Source organism: Palaemon carinicauda, chromosome 40 (assembly GCF_036898095.1).
Source record: "Palaemon carinicauda isolate YSFRI2023 chromosome 40, ASM3689809v2, whole genome shotgun sequence".
NCBI lineage: Eukaryota > Metazoa > Arthropoda > Malacostraca > Decapoda > Palaemonidae > Palaemon > Palaemon carinicauda.
The window spans coordinates 21,155,047-21,164,619 of NC_090764.1; the positions used below are offsets into that span (position 1 = coordinate 21,155,047).

Genomic DNA, 9,573 nt, shown 5'->3' on the forward strand with positions numbered 1-9,573 from the left:
TGAGCGACAGGCTTCATTGCCGAGAGCGGAAAGGAGTTTCCTCCCGCCGAAAGGCAATAAGTTCGTTATTGCTGGAGAAGAGGCCTCAAGGGAAGAGGTATATCTCCCATGACACCAACCACCGAAGACTCTCCACTTCGCCTGGAAGACCCCTGCGGATGACTATCGCAGATGACGCGACCTCCGTCCCGCGACTGTAGCGGGTTGTCTCTTCTTGAGGAGGCAGCGTAGTGTCTCCAGGCATGAAGCCGAAGCGACGCCCCGGCTCGTGAAAGATGTTGCAGTGTGGCTGTTTGAGTAGCCTGTGCCGTGGGAGAAGTTCTCCCGGGAGTTCCGTCAAGGGAAGCAGAGGGTCCGGAAACCATTCTGCGTATAGTCCCAGTGGAGCTCTCAGGGACATTGAAAGGTTGACAGACAACCTGGTCTTGTTGAGACCCATTCTCAACAGACAACAAAGGAGGGAAGACGCAGGCGTCGATGTTGTTCCACCATCACCGAAATGCATCTTGCCAGAGTCTCGGGGTCTGAGACTGGGGGGAAGAATAGCGGAAGCTTGAGGTTCCAAGCTGTCGCAATCAGGTCCCCCAGACCAGGACTTGCTGGTTACTCAAGGTCAAAGACCCCCAGGTACACTCTCTCTACGAGGCTCTGCTCGGATAGTCGGAGAGAACATTCCTCTGCTCGGAATGAGCGAGCCGATGGTGGTATTGAGAGGATCTCAAATCATCTCAGTATCTCTACTGCAAGATGCGAAGGTATGAAAATGCATCCCTTGCTGGTTAGAACACGCCAGTACCATGAAGTCGTCACGCACGGAGCGACTCGGCAGGAGCTGTAGGATCTGTAGAGGGGCCAGACTACGGCCCCTAAGCCTGCCTGAATGATGGAGAGGTATCCTTCGGGTCCTGACCATAGGCCTGGAACGGAACATGCCCCCCCCCCCCCTTTTCTTTGACGAGTCCGAGAACAGCATAAAAAATGTGGGGAAAGGACGAGAATATCCACTACCATCAAGAGGTTCCATAGGTCAACATCCATTGCAGGTCTAATCGTCCCGCTGGTCCCATAGGGGCCAGAAAGTCCGGTTAATCGTTACTTTGAAACCACCGGAACTTGGGCCGCCCCACAGGGAACTTATCCTGAGGCGACCATTCGGAACTTTAGACGGGTCAATGAGGAAAGAGACCTAGGAAACGTTCCAAGGTAGGGCTGAAAGCTCTGCCCGACTGAAAACAGGTACTGCGATTCACCTCAGCCTTGCCACAGTCAACTGAAGGGAAGGCTCGGAGGAGGCGGCAACAGAATCTGGCGTCCCCAGGCGGTCACCCATCCAAGTACCAACCAGACCCGACGTTGCTTAACCTCGCTGGACGGACAAGAAGCGGGGTTTCCAACGTGGTAAGGCCGTTGACTCAATATCATGGCTAGATACTCCAGATGTTGAGGCCGAAGAAGAGAAGGCTCCTAGCAAACTACCATGAACCCCCACTCATGGTAAGGATCCGGAAGTTTGTCCCGGCGTTGAAGAAGGTCGAACCCGAGCCTACCGGAGTTGACCAGACCTCCAAAAGGCGAAGGAGGCGGCAGCCTGCTCCCGAGCGGCCATGAAAAAAGCAGGGAGAGTTCTCTGGGGAAAAACCTGCGATGCCACGGCGTGATCGCCACACTGCATCTTAAGCACGAATACCTGTAGTCTAGGCTGAATTCCACGAGCTTCCTGGAAGATGGATGGAATGGAAACTGAAAGTACCCGTCCTTCCGATCCAGGGCCTAAGGAGTCCTGTCGCCTCGTTACCATTCTGATCGATTCTGCTGTTCCACGCTGGACGAAGTTTGTTCGACAAACTTGATCAGAGCTGAGAGGTCGATTACGGAATTCCCGTCTCAGATACTTTCTTACGAGAAAGGATCGACTGAAGAAGCCGGGGGGGTGAAGCCGTCGACGATCCTATGGAGGACCTTCTCCTAAGGCATGGATCATTCTGCCCAAACGGGCAAACTCTTGCCGACCCTATGGCATAGAGGTTCAGAGACACTGAATTCGCTGACAGAGACGGCAGGCGCGATATCCTTGGCTGATCAGGGAGATCGTGCAGGAATGGGCATTGGGAAGCTGTCATCCGGATGAGCAACCTTAGGCATCCTCCCAGTGTGAAACCTGCAAGGGGGGGGTTGCCAATCCTAGAGTTCGTGAACTCTGCCGCTCCCTCTAGGACTATGCCCCCCCCCCCCCCCCCCCCGGGAGAGCCTCCCGTGCCACCTGTTCCTGACAGGAGGGGACTGCTATTGGACACCTTGTCTCAGATGTCGTAGCCGGTCCGATAACTTAGGCCGACGTGGCTGAAAGAAAGAGGCGCTGGAGCCCTGCAGGGTCTGGAAGAAAGCGCCATGGAGGAGTGAAAACGGAAGTCGACTTCCTCCGCACAACCGCTGTCTATGTCTCTGTCCTTGGGCACAAACAAACTCTTCCCAAGGATGGAAGGGTGTCTGAGGTTGTCGACATCCATGGATGAGACACCCGAAAGGAAGCTCTCGGTCATTGCGTCCAGATGGTCCAACATCGAGCTTGCCCGCAAGTTCGAAACTTGGCGACGAAACGCCAAGGTGCTTGAGCCCGAGAGGAGGAAAGTACCCAAGAGCTTCCTGTAGCTTCATTGAACAAAACCTCGGGTCGCAATCGAGGAGGGAAAGGACCTGGTAAGCCCCTTTCACGAGATGGAGAAGAGGAAAGGGTAAACCAGTCACCCCTTGGCCGATGGAGAAATCTCGAACGGAAAGCTCCCTGGCAAAACCCTTCCAGGGAATGACGGGGAAGGGCTAACCCAGGTTCTGGAAAGAAGAATGTTGCTCAGACCTCCCTGAAGATTCTTCCTGCTCTTGCATGTGCCATGCTCTGCGTTTACGGGGTGAGGCCGTGTTCTGGAAATACGCTCCAGAAGACTCGCCAGGCTGGCCATGCTGCGAAACCCCAACGGGAATCGCGGACGCAATCGCCCTGGCGCTCTCGCGATGGTAAATCAACGCAAGAACGCAAACGGAGGTGCGCAAAGGAGCGCAGGAGGAGGGCGAGCGTGGTAGGAAGGGCGAGAGCTGGTGGTCGGCAAGCGATAACCCATAGGCGAGCAATGGATACTGCAAGAATTAAGCCGACGTTTGCGCGATGGAACACCGTCGGTCCGCGCGACGGAACACCGTCGGTCCGCGCGACGGAACACCGTCGGTCCGCGCGACGGAACACCGTCGGTCCGCGCGACGGAACACCGTCGCCGCGCGACGGAACACCGTCGCACCGCGCGACGGAACACCGTCGCCCGCGCGACGGAATACCGTCGGCGCGACGGAACACCGTCGCACCGCGCGAACATTGGAGAGCACCGTGCGCGGTCGCGCGCGACGGAACACCGTGGCGCGTGCAGGCACGTGGGGCGTTGCAGGCACGTGGGCGTGCGGTTGCGCGGGCACGTGGGCGTGCGGTCGCGCGGGCACGTGGGCAAGCGTGGACGCGCGGCACGTGGGCGCGCGGGGTGAGCGCAGGCGGTCGGGAGACCGATGACGCGTAGGCGGGCGATGGCGCGTTGACGAGCGATGGCGCGTTCTGGCGAACGATAGCCCGTAGGCAAGTGAAGGCGCGTTGGCAAGCTATGGCGTCGGCAAGCGATGGCGCGTCGGCAAGCGATGGCACGTCGGCAAGCGATGGCACGTCGGCACGACGGAGCATAGGCGAGCGGTGGTGCGTTAACAAAACGCTAGCGCGCAGGTGAAGAATCGCGCAGGCGCGTAGGCGATTGCCAACGCGAGAGACTAGTGATGGTTAGCGCGCATCGCGCTAACAGAAGGCGCGCAGGTGCATCAAGAAGGTGAGCGCTGAAGCAAGCTGTTAATCAGGCAATCCTAGACGGTCAGAAAAAACAGTTGGCGCCCATTGGTGCGTGGAAGAAAAGGGCACGCAGATGTGCGCTGGCGATCGAAGAAAGCTGGCGGACAGAAGTAAAGGTGAGCGCTGGCGAGCAGGATGAAGATCTACGGCAAGACTCAGCTACCGAAGATCGTGGTCCACAGCAGGCGAGCGCTAGATCACTACTGATGGTGTCCAGGGAAACTGACACGAGTGGCAGATCGATGGCGAATGTTGACGCGTAGGAGATCGCTGACGAGCAGGCGAATGTTGACGCGTCTATGGTCGCTGGCGTGCTGGAGATCGCTGGCGAGCAGAAGGCAACGCGTGGAAGCCTGTGCGTAGAAGAAGAGACCTTGTCCAAGACCTGAACCGAAGTTCTAGATCGCGAGGGCGAACGAGGGCGCACAGGGCGCGTAACAGGAACCAACAGGAACAGCAGAGATGATCTTCATGAGAGCGCTGACGAACAGGAGAGCGCTGGCGAGCAGGAGAGCGCTGGCGAGCACGAGAGCACTGGCGAGCAGGAGAGCGCCTGTGCACTAACACTGAGCAGGAGAGCGCCTGTGCGCTAACACTGAGCAGGAGAGCGCCTGTGCGCTAACACTGAGCAGGAGAGAACACAGCAGAAGGGCGCGCAGGGGAACCCTGACACGCAAGGGAAGAACCCCCGTGGGAGGCAACCCTTTGCCCCACAGGGATCGTTGTCCGTCGGGAGACTGATGTCCGTCGGAAGACCGTTGTCTGTCCATCGGGAGACCGATGTCCGTCGGGAGACCGATGTCCGTCGGAAGACCGTTGTCCGTCGGAAGACCGTTGTCCGTCGGGAAGACCGTTGCCTGTCGGAAGACAAGGTCAGACTGCTGTCCATCTGCACCAGGGGCGAAGATCAAGAAGAAGGAGTTGTAGGCTGCATACGGAGATTCAAAAAGGCGCCTCTTAGTACCCTTATAGGGAGAAGGGAGGCCCTTACGACGTAGCAGACGGTGAGCCTTACGGCGAAGGAGGCCAACAGCAACAACAGCAGAAGAGTCCTCCGAAGAGGAGTCTCTATGAGTGTACTCTCTCGCGAACAAAAGAGAAACACTTCGTAGAAGAGACGGGTCAGCCAGTGACCTAAAAGGAGCAATCCTCCGAAGAGGGGCTCCTGCAGTTGCCCAGCCCCTTGAGCGTAACTGCAGGTGCGACCGCTCAGCACCAAGAGCATAGTCGCACGAAAAAAAGGCAAGAAAAGAACCCCCCAAAGGGAGAAAAACTCAAGCCTGGACAGGAAAAACTTCCCTCGGAAGGAAAGTTACCCACCCAAGGAGGCGAGCATCCTGAGTGTTCTAAAATGAACTGGAGAGCTGTCAATCGTCACGGGAGTACTTCCAGAAGAAGGAGACACGCCCCTGACGAAGATCTATAGGGGAGGCAGCAACAGCCGAAACCCCAGGCCTCAACAAGACAGCTCACTCCGTTGTCACATTACAGAAACGAACTAGATCGGTAACTGTAAAAAAAAAAAAAAAATCATTAGTTAACATTCATTCCCCCGAGAAGGCTCCGAAGAGGAATCCCGAGGGAAAGGAACACAAGAATTACACAACAGGCACGTGCCCTCACAACCACTTACACTCACGGAAGGAGAGCTGTAACCAATACAGAATTATAACAATTATAATTATGTAACTGTAATTATGTAATTAAGTAATTTAAAAATTAATGAACACTAAAGAAAGAACGAAAACCCCGAAAGGAATCGTTCTACAAAGCTGAAGAATCAACAAACACAATTAGATTCATAAACTAATTGAGACAAAACGTACGGCGTAGCAACCCCCCCCCCCCCCACACGGGAAGGAAGCTACAAAGGCGTGTAAGTAACGTAGTAAAAGGGTGAACGACCTCAAGAGAGAGAGAGAGAAAGACCGAAGTCAAACTCGATCGCGACCCATGAAATTACACCATGGTGGCCTAACTGCCGGGGGCTCCAGGGATATATCGTACACTACAAGCACAAACTCTGAAAAGGAAACTTACTGATTTCTATACTCAAATATATACATAAACATGAGAAAATGTTTACATATATATTGAGTAAAAGAAAAGTAAGTGATTAAGTAAAGACAAAACAAACAATGGCTGCCAAGCGAGGACAAAGACAAAGACATCTGTCCATGTCCGAGCCAAAAGTGAAAGTGAAGCATTCATCGGTGTGTGAGGGGGGGGAGGGATAGCTAGCTACCACTCCCCTATGCCCCCGCTAACTAGCGCGGGGGTAATACACCCTCGTTAAATTCTAATGGCTCGCCATTTCTGCTACGCTAAAAGGTAAACCCAATGTAAATAGCGTGGTTGTATTTCGGTTACGGAACAAATCTCCTTTTGGGTGAGGTAGCCATGTCGTCCTGATGGAAGTTCCTAAAGGGTAGCTTTCTAGGGTACATTTGACTACAGTGATATTTTACCTAAAGGTATCCAGAATTCTAACTCCTGGAGCGAATACCCCTAAATAATCTCACAGGGATATCGCATAATATCAGAGGACGTATTCTTGACGCGTCACATAGCTATCTTCACCCCGAACAGTATTAACACTTTGAGGAGTTATAGTGACAAGAATCTGAAACGAGAATGAAAAGAGAGCCGCTCATAAGGCATCTCTCCTATTCCGTTTCTAGTGTGTATCTGATGAAGGCGGTAGCGCCCTCTTTATTCCTTTTCGTGTAGCTCTACTAGTCGGTGTTTTCCCTTGAGCTCTCTCGTTATTTTGGATTTATTTCAACATTTTGATGACTTCTCCGGCCTCTTCTGCCTCTGGAAAATTGAGTATTATCTTTACTATGTATAAATGTAAGCTCTTGTTGTGTTGAATTAATCAAAAGTGATTTTAACGTAAACAAGAGCTGTTGCCTACCGGAGCCATCCTGGATGCTATCGCTCGCTCTTTATGGGTCATTTAGTTAGCTAGAGCGACGTTCCCGGTCTGTTATGCTTTAATAATCTAGCTATTTAGCTCCTCTAGGAATGCTTATATTATACCGTCAGTTTTTTAGCTCGGTGATTTCGACACGGGTCGAGGTACCAATCTTGCCCTTCGCGTGGCTTAGTAGCCTAGATGTTTGGCCCTAGTACTTTCATGCATGATATAAGTTTTTCCGAGTGTTATATTATTGAAGCTATAGGCAAATATTTTATACATGTAAGATATTGTTGAATGTTTTTTCCAAGATTGTATACGAGAGAGTTTCGACGAATTAGGTAATCGATTATCACCTTACCTAGTCTAGTATTCTAGGTACAGTAGTATACTTTCGCACATCCCCGATTGTTCTTTTCTCCTACGGAGACTAAGTTCAATCCCACTCTCCCTCTGAAAGCCTTTGGCTTATTCCTAGTGGTTCTACCTGTATATTAATCCAGGTATAACTATTCTAGGATATGTCTGTCCTGTCCTGATAACCAGAGTGACTGGTTTTTTGGGTTAGGGCAGAACATCAGAGTTTCTAGTCTGTGGTCTGCTTCTTCCTAGCATAGAGAATGAGTCTCCTTTGCTAGGTTAGGGGTGGACACAGGAAGCTTTGCTTCCCTAGTCCATGTCGGAAGGATTCTGTAAGAGATGATTCCTTCCTCTAGTGGCCTAGCAGACTGTCCTGTGTTATTTTTCTCAGGCTGGAGAATAAGTTTTCTCTGTTGCCCAGCGAATAACTTCACCTAACTTTGTTCTGGTTGGGAGGAGGATAGCAAGCATTGCCAGTCTTCCTCCTTAATAGACAACTCTTGGTTAGGATGAGCTTCCCTAACTGCTGAGTGTGTCTCTTGCTAGAACGAAGTCTATAGGACCCTTATCCCTTCCCCGCCTCTCTTTCTTTTATTTCCTTCTGGCCACAGTCCTACTTCCGTACCTTGTATAGGTTAGGATGGAGGACCGGCTCAGCTCTCTCCCGGCTGGCATTACGTGTCGGCCGGCAGAGACCCTTTGTTCTTTGCAGAGTGAACCCTAGACCTCCCTTGGTCTCCCTCCCATGTCTGCCGGTAGAGCCCGGCAGGCTATGGATTCTTTGGAAGCCTGAATGCTACATTCTCCCCTTCCATAAGTTCACTCTTTCTGGATGGATGGTCGTATGGCAATGCCGCCTTATAACCTTACATCCATTCTGTTTCTCTGACTTTTGTGTGGTACCCCTAACCCGGCTGCCGGCTTAACAGCCGACAGCCGGGAAGGTGGAGGTTTTCTGGTTCTTGGCTACTGCCGGCGAGCATGGGTTTTATTACCTTTGCCTGCCGGCAGTGGAAACACAGCCCGAATCTGCTGGCCACTACGATTAGCGGCCGGCAATCGGGTATTAGTGTTTTCTGCTGACGGCTGGCAATGATTGCCGGCCGGCACACAGTCGCGAATCAGTGGGCTGCCGCCTACTTAGTTAAAGATAGTATATCTTTGAACTATACAGGGGTAGATGCCTGCCGACACGTACCGGCATGTGCTGGCTGGCACAACAGCATGCGATGTACAGTAGTTGCTATATTCATAGTGTAGTACACACTGCATTAGTAGAAACTGCTGTACAGAGTTTGTGATAACACTAAAGTTCTTCATACTTGATGTTATCTTGTACAGCCTTTTGTTGAGACTGTACATTATATAGAAAGTGAGTTCTTTCTGTATTCTTTCGATCCCGTATATTAAAACTGCACATTAAATTTCCGTTTAGGAAATTATATAAGGTATTCTAGTATAGAATTAACCTTAGTTTTAATATCTTGGGAGGTTACACCAATTGACTGGACAGGAAATACAAGTATGTGTCTTTCCTTCTTTCTTTTATAGCTTTTCTATATAAGCTAAATGTTTCAATATAAGTGATAAGCCTTCACTTGATACTCATGGATTTTTCTTCTCTTTACAGGAGGACCATCCGAAGTGCGGGAGTGTGATCTGTAATGTCCGCAGTAAGAACTTCTGTGGACATCAACATTGCAGGAGGCACGCAGCATGCGCAGCCTCCAGAGGTGATCTCCGGTATTGGGACCCTCAGGTTTGTACAATATGTTCTAACCTGATTGCCGAGGCTTTTGACGACCCCAAGTCGACGGAGTCAAGGGATGCTGCCAGGGAAAAGTTACGATCCTGGGTGAGGGGTTTTCAGAAAAACACCTGGGGGCCCTACCTTCCAAATGAGAAGATGAGGGCCTACCTTTTCCCTAAAGCATCAGCCGATGCAGTCATTCCTCAGCCTCAGGTGGAGATACCAACTGCCCAGAATCCGGTAGATTCTGAAGTCTCGGCCGCCCTTTAAGACATCCAATTGGACAATAGGATGTCGGAGGTGTCGGATTCTACAGAGAAGGGCCTTCTAGGAGAAGGTCAAGAGGAGGAGCTGTACCAGGCTCCTCAAGTAGAAGAGGAAGAAATCGACGAGGTGTCGGTTACATCGGTTCCGGACCCAGAACCTGTTCCCTCTACATCGTCTGCTATCCCAGATGATCTGGGAAGGACTCTTTCTTCTATTGTTGAGATGATCCAACAAATTCAGAAGAAGAATGATGAGAAGGAAGCTGCAATGAAACTGGAGATTCGTAGACTTGCAGCATCACGTGGGCCCCAGAAGCGACTCAACATGAAGGATCTTCCTTTGTGCTCGGATACCAATCCTTGGAGGTATGTCGAACACATGCCAATGACAATCGGGAAG

General features: G+C 51.7%; 1 pseudogene; it reads right to left on the reverse strand.

Annotated features, from left to right (window-relative positions):
- Positions 1 to 1,293: 1,293 nt before the first annotated feature.
- On the reverse strand, positions 1,294 to 1,412 carry LOC137632087 (5S ribosomal RNA; annotated as a pseudogene).
- Between the last annotated feature and the right edge of the window lie 8,161 nt (positions 1,413 to 9,573).